The sequence below is a fragment of the Oreochromis aureus genome, linkage group 12 (genome assembly GCF_013358895.1).
Source record: "Oreochromis aureus strain Israel breed Guangdong linkage group 12, ZZ_aureus, whole genome shotgun sequence".
NCBI lineage: Eukaryota > Metazoa > Chordata > Actinopteri > Cichliformes > Cichlidae > Oreochromis > Oreochromis aureus.
The window spans coordinates 34,887,094-34,898,538 of NC_052953.1; positions in this window are offsets into that span (position 1 = coordinate 34,887,094).

The following is an 11,445-nucleotide window of genomic DNA, read 5'->3' on the forward strand; positions in this document are numbered from 1 at the left end:
AACTGCTGTCAGACTGTACAACATGGTCTCTGCAGGTGACCACACACGTGCAGACAGACACACACACATCCAATAAACCAGGGGTCGGCAACCTGCGGCTCTTTAGTCCTTATAGTGCAGCTCCGCGTGGTTTGGGCAAATAAATTAGAAGTTTTTAGCTGAAGTGTATTTTATTTATGTTAGTTCTTTTCAACTCGTAGCTCTAAATTGGAAGATTATTGTGATATTGAAATATAAAAATAAAATTATATTCTATTATATTTTCATCGCTCAAAATAAGAGTCACACTCGCGGAAGCCGGTAGGCTATACCCGCCGAAACGCCGTGCATTTATCGAGACTTTCAACCCCAGGTAGGCCAATTATGGATCTTCGGATCCACATTATGTCAGCAGCTGTTCTCCACCGTGAACTATGTTAAAGACAAACCCCGCTCACGCCTGACAGATGACAGCTTACAGTCCTGCGTAAACTGACTTCGTATAGCCCCAATTTGCGGACTCTGTGCGCAGAGGTTCAGGAGCAGAAGTCCCATTGTAAACAAATCACGGCAGACCCAACGATGTTTCCATGAGCATGCTTTTGAGCATCTCTTTATTGAGCACTTTTCACACACGGTTGCTGTACGCATACAGCCGGCTGTAGCTTTTCAGCTCACAGCCCGACATACACCACCAACAACACAACAGCACAGATAGCACAGACGTAAAGGCAGCAAGGCGTGATTGCGGGTGTCGCTCAGGTGCGTCCGCCTCCCTTGCAGCGGCGCTGCAAACCACGCCCCGCCGCACGTATTAACCAGGTAAAATACATATTTAGGCAGAATTTTGCAAATATCTATTTTTCATTTTTCAGCAGCATAGTGCTTTTTTCCAATTATTTTTTTAAGAGTCAGGTCAAGGCTCCAACAGCCTAAAGGCGATATAAGGGTGGCGGCTGATAACAGTTATTGTTTGCTACATGGATCATTTTAGTTCAGGTTGGTGTCTTTCCTTTTGTTATATTTCTTTAAGAGTTCAAAATGTGTTGATTACATAAATATAATTTAATTTTCTCTGTAGCACTTCATGGATTTCATAAGCAACACACCTTAGTTGTTCACACAAAGCATAAAGATAAAAAACAATATATACAGTGCAGTGGCGGTCCTAGCCTGTTTGGCGCCCTGGGCGAACACTCCCACTGAACACTTCCCCCCCCCCCCCACACACACACACACAAAACATATTAAGGCATGTACATTAACATAAAACTGTTGTTGGAACCATACTGAATTTCACCACAGAAACACACACATGCACATATGAAGAGAGAGAGAGTATGCATAGTATGCAAACGGCTACCAAACAGCCATCATAATTCGTCATACAATGAGAACAGGACAAATCAACAATTGACAATGAATAATTAATATTAAAATCTGTAACATAATGTATTGTTTGGAGTTTAGTCTGTTACTGTTACTATTTTTACCATTTCTTCTTGGAGCAACTGTAACCCACATTATTTCCTTAGGGATTAATAAAGCATTCTGATTCTGATTGTTTCAGGATGACCTGCCATTATCCAATGACACATCTGCTTACCTGTATCTTTTGCTCGTTTCTCCTCCTCTTCTTTCTCTTTTTTCTAAACTGAGCACCTGATGGCTTTGAACTTTTCTTGTCCATCTTCCATTGGTTTTAATTTTGCACTCCAGTATGAACACCCATCCCCCAACCCGAGGATCACCACAACATAACCTAATAGACCTACACCTTAGTTCACAGATTCACTTTGTCTAGGGTGTATTTCTGGGATTTCGCACAACCCAGGATTCAAATCATGAATACATAATGGGCTTGGATTTACAACATTATGAATGAAATCTGCTCTATTTGGAAGCAGCCAGCCCCCCTTTCCTTTCGACGAGTTGTGTGAGACTTTAAATCATCAAACTGTAAATTATAAATTTTAAATTGTTATTGATCCCTTTGCCCCGAGTCCTAAAGTGTATCTTTATTTTCTTACTCTTCTTATATTTATTGTTTGTTTACTTGCACTGCTGTAACTGGAGCCTCATCGTCTCGTCTCTCTATATACTGGACTGTATGTAGCGGAGATGACAATAAAGTTTACTTTGACTTCAGCAGCGAGCAGGCGCACCGAGGGCTCTCGCGCTCACTTTTCACATATAGAATTTCGAAAAAACATCGGTGCAAATTATAAGTCTGTATCATAATGTCTGGTGTTTTCGTGTTTGTTGGTTTGTTTTTATTTTGTTTTATTTTGAGAGTTTGTTAGTAAATGCTGCTTCAGCCAGCCAGTGAATCCCCTGCCGCCCCGCCCTCTCCTCTCTGTGCCGCAAGCACCAGGCGCACCTCGCAAACGGAGGGCACCCTTACTCCCAGCAAATAGGCGATAGAAAACCGATCGGTGCCTATGACATTCCCAATATGCGCTGGCACTTTTTTTTTTTGATGATGCCGTGATGCCGCCCCCCACCACGATGCCGCCCCGGGCAACCGGCCGTGTCGCCCGTATCAAAAACCGCTACTGATACAGTGTTATCTTCATTTTAGATGTCAAAAAGTATTTGCGGCTCCCAGTGTTTTCTTTTGCGTGGAAATCGGGTCCAAATGGCTCTTTGGGTGTAAAAGGTTGCAGACCCCTGCAATAAACAATGGTAACCCCCTTTTGCCCTATCTCCCTGATATACAATATTATCTAGTGCTATTTTCCTAATATAACAAAGTATTTTATTCTATTTTGTATAGTACTTTATTCTATTGTATATGGTATTTTATTCTGTTTTGTATTATATGTTATTCTATTTTATTTTATTCTGTTCTATTGCTTTTTTTTTTCTTAATTTTTTTTATTGCTCTTAACTTGTACTTTCTGCCATGACCAAAAACTTTTTCCCACATGTGAGGCTAATAAAGGTTTATCTTATCTTATCTTATTGCCATGGCAAATAAACTCCTCTTGCTTCCACCATACTGTGTCTCAGTCTTCCTCACTGGAAATCGAGCTGCAAAAGGCTGCCTTGTCACAGTGCACATACACTAGATGGCCATTTGCTTTCACACACATATGAACTTGAGTAATATCCCATTCTTAATCCGTAAGGTTTAATATGATGTCAAACCACCCTTTGCAACTGTAACAGCTTTGACTCTTATGTGAAGGCTTTCCACAAGGTTTAGGAATGTGTTTATGGAAAGTTTTGATGAGAAGACATGGCTCACAGTCTCAGGTCTAATTTTTCCCAAAGGTGTTTTATCAGGTTGAGGTCAGGCCAGTCAAGTTCTTCCACACAAAACTCGCCCAACCACGATTTTATGGTTGCTTTGTAGTGGTGCATAGTCATGCTGGACCACGAAGAAGCCATAACTTTTCTCTCAAAGTTGGGAGCTTGAAATTGTGGCAAAGTGCCTTGTCCAACTCCTTACAATCCCCCCACCCACCAAACTTTAAACTTGGCACAATGCAGTAAGAAGTACCATTCCAATGACAACCGTCAAACCCATCAGATTGCCAGACGGAGAAGTGAGTGTGGCCGGGCGTGGTTGGTGGCGTGGTGTATATATATGTACTTCCTGTGCTAGGAAGTACATATACAGGGAGTGCAGAATTATTAGGCAAATGAGTATTTTGTCCACATCATCCTCTTCATGCATGTTGTCTTACTCCAAGCTGTATAGGCTCGAAAGCCTACTACCAATTAAGCATATTAGGTGATGTGCATCTCTGTAATGAGAAGGGGTGTGGTCTAAGGACATCAACACCCTATATCAGGTGTGCATAATTATTAGGCAACTTCCTTTCCTTTGGTAAAATGGGTCAAAAGAAGGACTTGACAGGCTCAGAAAAGTCATAAATAGTGAGATATCTTGCAGAGGGATGCAGCAGTCTTAAAATTGCAAAGCTTCTGAAGCGTGATCATCGAACAATCAAGCGTTTCATTCAAAATACTCAACAGGCATGAGCTACAAAGTCAGCCTGTCTGAGCGTGCTCAGAACACCCGTGGTCAGGAAAGTTGGAGTAATGTCTGTTGGCGGCTCCTTCATATGGGACCCAAATACATACACAACTCACAAAGAAGCGTGTGGAAAAACCAAGGCGCAAAATAACTGCCCATGAACTGAGAAAAGTCAAGCGTGCAGCTGCCAAGATGCCACTTGCCACCAGTTTGGCCATATTTCAGAGCTGCAACATCACTGGAGTGCCCAAAAGCACAAGGTGTGCAATACTCAGAGACATGGCCAAGGTAAGAAAGGCTGAAAGACGACCACCACTGAACAAGACACACAAGCTGAAACGTCAAGGCTGGGCCAAGAAATATCTCAAGACTGATTTTTCTAAGGTTTTATGGACTGATGAAATGAGAGTGAGTCTTGATGGGCCAGATGGATGGGCCCGTGGCTGGATTGGTAAAGGGCAGAGAGCTCCAGTCCGACTCAGACGCCAGCAAGGTGGAGGTGGAGTACTGGTTTGGGCTGGTATCATCAAAGATGAGCTTGTGGGGCCTTTTCGGGTTGAGGATGGAGTCAAGCTCAACTCCCAGTCCTACTGCCAGTTTCTGGAAGAGACCTTCTTCAAGCAGTGGTACAGGAAGAAGTCTGCATCCTTCAAGAAAAACATGATTTTCATGCAGGACAATGCTCCATCACACGCGTCCAAGTACTCCACAGCTCCACAGTGGCTGGCAAGAAAGGGTATAAAAGAAGAAAAACTAATGACATGGCCTCCTTGTTCACCTGATCTGAACCCCATTGAGAACCTGTGGTCCATCATCAAATGTGAGATTTACAAGGAGGGAAAACAGTACATCTCTCTGAACAGTGTCTGGGAGGCTGTGGTTGCTGCTGCACGCAATGTTGATGGTGAACAGATCAAAACACTGACAGAATCCATGGATGGCAGGCTTTTGAGTGTCCTTGCAAAGAAAGGTGGCTATATTGGTCGCTGATTTGTTTTTGTTTTGTTTTTGAATGTCAGAAATGTATATTTGTGAATGTGGAGATGTTATATTGGTTTCACTGGTAAAAATAAATAATTGAAATGGGTATATATTTGTTTTTTGTTAAGTTGCCTAATAATTATGCACAGTAATAGTCACCTGCACACACAGATATCCCCTAAAATAGCTAAAACTAAAACAAACTAAAACTACTTCCAAAAACATTCAGCTTTGATATTAATGAGTTTTTTGGGTTCATTGAGAACATGGTTGTTGTTCAATAATAAAATTATTCCTCAAAAATACAACTTGCCTAATAATTCTGCACTCCCTGTATATAGATTGTACTGTTTATAAGGAAACAGTTTTTTATAGGACCCTTCTTGCTGAGAATGCATCATTTGCTTTGGTTTTCTTCTTCTTGTTCTTTTTTTTTTTAAAAAAACATGAATGGTTTGGAGACATTCTCTGGAAATCAGAAAGTATTTGGTAATCAAAAGCATGTGATTTTCTAAAAATAGCCAATTACATTTTACATCCATTACCTAACAAAAAAATATGTACAAAAACAGCAATCATGCATTTTGCATATTGAATGTGAACATTAAACTGCATATGGATTTTCTTCTTAATATGTCTTTTTGCAATAATCTACAAAGATGATGTTAATCAATTTCCATTGTTGCAACAACAACAAAAAAAAGTTTGTTTGCAGTTCAGTTAATGGGCCAAGAAACTGAATTGTATTTCCAAGAAAGAGTCACATGAAAAAAATTGTAATTTGCTAACCACAGGTCTGATTAATGACGTCAAAGTCATAAGACGTATGTTTTTGATTGTGGTGTGACATAGATGTTCCACTTCCACTTTTTCTGCTGAGTGCTGTGACTATTTTCATAGCTCTGCAGTTTCTGTTTTTTTATGACTTCAAACATGTATTTCCCAATAATAAAAAATACCCCTCAAACCTTATTGCAAATTCACTAAACACTACATGGAAAACTCTGAAGAGGCCACCATCTGTAAGATGCATCTCTGCAATGCATGCATTTGGCCTGACAAAGCATGTAGCTTTGTCAGGTGTCTCCTGCATCTCTGAGTCACTATAACTAATGAACTAATGACTGATGGCTGGATGTTTTCCTTAGACGTCCATGTCATAAACTTAAAAAAACAAACAAACTGGAGTGTACTGTTGTTAACAAAGTACCTTTGTAGCAAATTTAAGCTTTTGGTAACTACTAAGTGTGTGTTTGTTGTGTTAATGCTATGTTTGATTCTAAGATTCTATGATTCACGCATTCACATCCATTCATACAAGCAGGGTTTTTTATGCTTTTTTTTTTTTTTGTCAAAGTGCTTTTCTCTCACACTGATGGATGCACTGGACTGATGGGTGCAACTTGGGGGTTCAGTAGCTTGCCCAAGGATACTTCGGCGTTCAGAGTTCAGAGCCATGAATCCAAACACCCTTTGATTAGCAGATGACTTGCCAGCCCATTCAAAGAGAAACCCCATGTTTCTCATAAGGACACAAACCCCATGTTTCTCTTTGAATTTCCCTCCCTCCCTCCCTCCATCCATCCATCCATCCATCCATCCATCTTCTTCCGCTTATCTGGGGCCGGGTCGTGGGGGCAACAGCCTAAGCAGAGAAGCCCAGACCTCCCTCTCCCCAACCATAGGTGAGGGTAGGGACTGAATTTTCAGTCAAACACAAATTATTAGGGTAAGGGGTTAGGGATAATTAAAAACATCCTGCCTTAGTGTTTTTAATTATTTCTAGTTTTCTAGTTTTTGACTAATTTACATTTTCTATATAATCTTATTGATTTTATAGTGGTGTGCAACAGCACTTATATTAGCCATTTTGACTGTAGTGTTTGCTTAAAATAGTGGCCACATCTTTGCAAGGACACATAAGTAACCTAAGTTGGATGGGTGATGGTCAAATAATTTCCAGAGTTAACAACCAGGGCTTCCTTGTTTGTGTTCCCTTGCAAACTTTGCACTCTGTATGTTGCACTCTGTAACCTTGCTCATTGACAAATGATTTGGAAATGACTGATCACTCCCACATACGCCATAATTCAGTGTATCTTGGTTCTTGGGTTCTCAAGAACCAAAACAACTCAAATACAGCATGTCTGTCAGGGAAAGCCATAAAGGACTTTGTGCTTGCATTGGCTTTGAGGAATATTAACCGATTCTACTGCTAAGAAAACATTCAGCTCTGGAAATTGCTTTTGCTTGAGTTTCTTCATGTTAAAAGGGAGTTTTTCCTTCCCACTGTCTACATTTTCATGCAGATTCATGCAATTGCATCAGACAGATATTGTCGCCATGTTCATCAGTGAAACCCAGGTTTCAAACTCACTTTGACACCTCACAGTCAAACAACAGGTCTGAAAGAAGGCTAGACAACTTCTACATCCTCTTTTGACAAGCTTGATTTTTGCAGCTTCTGCTAGTATGGAACTACTAGTCCTGATGTACTGATGTATTTTTCTCTTACATCACCAACATAATTACAGCACTAATAATATTTTCGTCTTGATGCATGCTCAATCATCCAGGTAAGTAAATCCCCAAAAGCTGATTCTGTTCATCTGGACGTAGCATTTTCAATGGGAGAAATGTTTCACCACTGAAGGAACAATGGGCTGGGAGGTCAGTTCCTTGATCATTAATATGATCGCTGATATGATGAGGAGCGCTGGTTTGAGCGGGGAGTCAAGGAGGAGGAGGACGTGAAAAAGGAAAGACCATCTCTGAATCAAGGAGGGCGCCTAAGGGTACGTCTTTCACCATATTACAATGCTGTGATTGCAGCCATTCCCCAACTCCCTGTGAATGGTTCTCATTGCCATTGATCAGTGGTCTTTGATCAGCGGTTGTTGATCAATGGTCATGAGAATTTGCATATTAATGATCAAGGAACTGACCTCCCAGCCCATTGTTCCTTCAGTGGTGCTAGTTTCAGTCATTATGCAAATGTACTGTTTATAAGATTGGGGAAACCTGCAGTCAGCTGAGACTGAAGAAGTCAGTTGGATGAGCAATGAAACGTTTCTCCCACTGAAAACACTACGTCCAGATGAACAGGATCAACTTTTGGGGAGCACTAATGACAATAATAATAATTATTATTATAACAATAATAATAATAATAATTATGTAGTATTTATGAAGTCTGTCACTGACCTCAGCTACAACTTAGCAGGCCAAAAATGATCTCAAACTAAAAGTGATGTTTTAGGTCAGATTAAAGCCATTTTCAAGGTTGCATCACTTTTCCTTACTTTAACTTTCATCAAAGGAAATATCTTCTTTGTGATTGGATTGACAGATTATTTCCTGCTAATTACACAAGAGATAAGATAAGATAAGATAAGATAAGATAACCTTTATTAGTCCCACACGTGGGAAATTTGTTTTGTCACAGCAGGAAGTGGACAGTGCAAAAGTTATGAAGCAAAAATTAGAATACAATAAGAATAAATACAGTACACAACTGTACAGAATAGAATAAAATAAAATACTATATACAGTAGAATAAAATAGAATAAAATATGCAATAAGATAAAAATAGAATACAAATGCTATATACAACTGAGTAAAACTACAATGATGCCAGAAAAGATTATTGCACTTAGTCTTATTGCACATGTGTGGATGTGTGTGTTTGATCAGTTAAAGTCTTTGTTGTAGAGTCTGACAGCAGTGGGGAGGAAAGACCGGCAAAATCTCTCCGTCCCACACCGTGGGTGCCGCAGCCTGCCACTGAAGGAGCTGCTCAGTGCTGTCAGAGTGTCCTGCATGGGGTGGGAGATGTTGTCCAACAGTGATGACAGCTTAGCCGCCATTCTCCTGTCACTCACCACTTCCACTGGGTCCAGAGGGCATCCTAGAACAGAGGTGGCCCTTCGGATCAGCCTGTTCAGTCTCTTCCTGTCCCCAGCAGAGATGCTGCCGCCCCAGCAGACCACACCATAAAAGATGGCAGAGGCCACCACAGAGTCATAGAAGGTCTTCAGGAGTGGGCCCTCCACTCCAAACGACCTGAGTCTCCGCAGCAGGTACAGCCTGCTCTGCCCTTTCCTGTAGAGGGCGTCTGAGTTATGAGTCCAGTCCAGTTTGTTGTTCAGATGAACACCAAGGTACCTGTAGCTGTCCACAGCCTCAATGTCCATACCTTGGATGTTCAGTGGTTGCAGTGGAGAATGCTTGTGCCTGCTGAAGCCTACCACCAGCTCCTTGGTTTTACTGGCGTTGATCTGGAGGTAGTTCAGCTGGCACCAGTCCACAAAGTCTTGAGTCAGTCCTCTGTACTCCTTGTCGTCCCCATCAGTGATGAGGCCGACTATTGCAGAGTCATCAGAGAACTTCTGCAGGAAGCACTGGGTGGAGTTGTGGGAGAAGTCTGCAGTGTAGATGGTGAAGAGGGCGGAGCCAGAACCGTTCCCTGTGGGGCCCCGTACTGCAGACGACCCTGTCCGACACACAGCCCTGAGTCCTCACATACTGTGGTCGGTCGGTGAGGTAGTCCAAAATCCAGGTAGTGAGGTGATGGCCCACTCCAGAGTTCTCCAGCTTGTCCTTCAGAACCGAGGGAAGAATAGTGTTGAAGGCACTGGAGAAATCAAAGAACATGATTCTCACAGTGCTCCCAGCGGTCTCCAGGTGAGCGAGGGAACGATGTAGGAGGTGAATGATGGCATCATCCGCTCCAATGCCAGGTTGGTAGGCAAACTGAAGTGGGCCCAGTGATGAGCTCACCAGGCGCCGAAGCTAAGCCAGGACCAACCGCTCCAGGGTCTCCATCAGGTGGGATGTCAGAGCCACCGGCCTGTAGCTGTTGAGGTCCTTGGGGCATGAAGTCTTTGGCACTGGTACAACACAGGAGGTTTTCCAGAGCTGTGGGACTCTCCCCAGCCTCAGGCTCAGGTTGAAGAGGTGCTCCATCACCCCACACAGTTGGGCTGCGCAGGACCTGACGACCCTCAAGCTGATGCCATCTGGGCCTGCTGCCTTCTTGGCTTTAATCCTCCTCAGTTCCCTCCTAACCTGGGTGGTTGAGAGAGACAGGCTGGAGCCTTGTGTTGAGCATCAAGAAGCCATCTAGTGATCCAATTTTCATTCATTTAACCAAAGTGATAAGGAATCATGCCAAGAAGAGCAAGGTATCCTACGACTTGGTAATCTAAGGAGCTTGGAAAGAAAAGTAACTAAACATCTTTAAGTTTCTTGAAAGCATCTCACCTTCACCAGAAGCTTCTTCTCCAACAGGGTTTACATCTGAGATTACCTGAGATTGACTTAATCCACAGGGCATTGTTAGAGTGTATGCAGGAGAACGGGTACAGAAAGTACTTTCCTGCACTTTTGATGAAGTTCATGAAAATAAAACTCTTCTATACATCCTCATTTTAGCGCCTATTGCCTTTGCATCATATCCTGTTTTTGTAAAAGATTCCTTTGTGGCTAAATGCTAAAAGTAGATTGGACTTGAAATATTGAACTTCTGTATTTGTTGCTCTTAACTGTGTAAATTAACAGGTTTGCATTTCATTGCTGTGGAATTAGAGAATTTAAATCAAATCTCAGTCATATATTTTTTTTTTAATTTCTGTTATCATATAAGAAGTGCTCTTTCCTTGTTGGAATGGAATCTTGGTTTATGCCAAAACTATCGCACATCTGATAATATGTATTGTAGGGTCACTACATTATAATATAAAGTGCCTTTAAGGTGACTGCTGTAGTGATTTAGCACTATATAAACTGTGAGAGTGAGAGCCAGGTCTCAGCACAATGAGAATGTGTGGTCTGACTGAGGAATGTGTCTGAAAAATCTAGATCTCACAGTGTTCCTAGAGATAAACGTTTGACATTAGAAGAATGTAACAAAAATTTAAAAAATGTAAAAAGACAATACGGCAAGAATAAGATGTGATTATTAGTTAGTAATGTCTGTGAAGGCTCTTAGTCATCTAGGTCACTGTAGTCTAAGGAGCTTTGGGAGAAAAAAGCGTCTGGACTTCTTTAAGTCACTTGAAGATGTTTCACCTCTCATTCGAAAAGCTTCTTCAGTCCTAAGGTCAAATGGTGGAGGGTTTAAATATGGTACTCTCCACCAGATTAAACATAGAATTACCATTTATATGTGAATTTGCTGATAGTTAATTATGCTCAATGTTGAACAGAACATAATCAGTAATTATAATATATAAAGTATAAAGATGTTTGAGTTTGGCTAAAATGATCAATAAAAATAAAAGTTAAAAAATAAAGATTTTGGAGACATGCCCAACTCAGGCCTAGCTGACTGTGTAGAAATAGCCTTGAGTGATATGACAGTGTGTGTGTGTGTGTGTGTGTGAGGGAGAGAGAGAGAGAGAGTAAATGAGAGCCCACACGAGGTCTCTGAATATCTGACTTTTACAGTTTATGATTTAGTACGGTAGGCTTCAGACAGCAGCGCCTCCATTTCCTGAGGG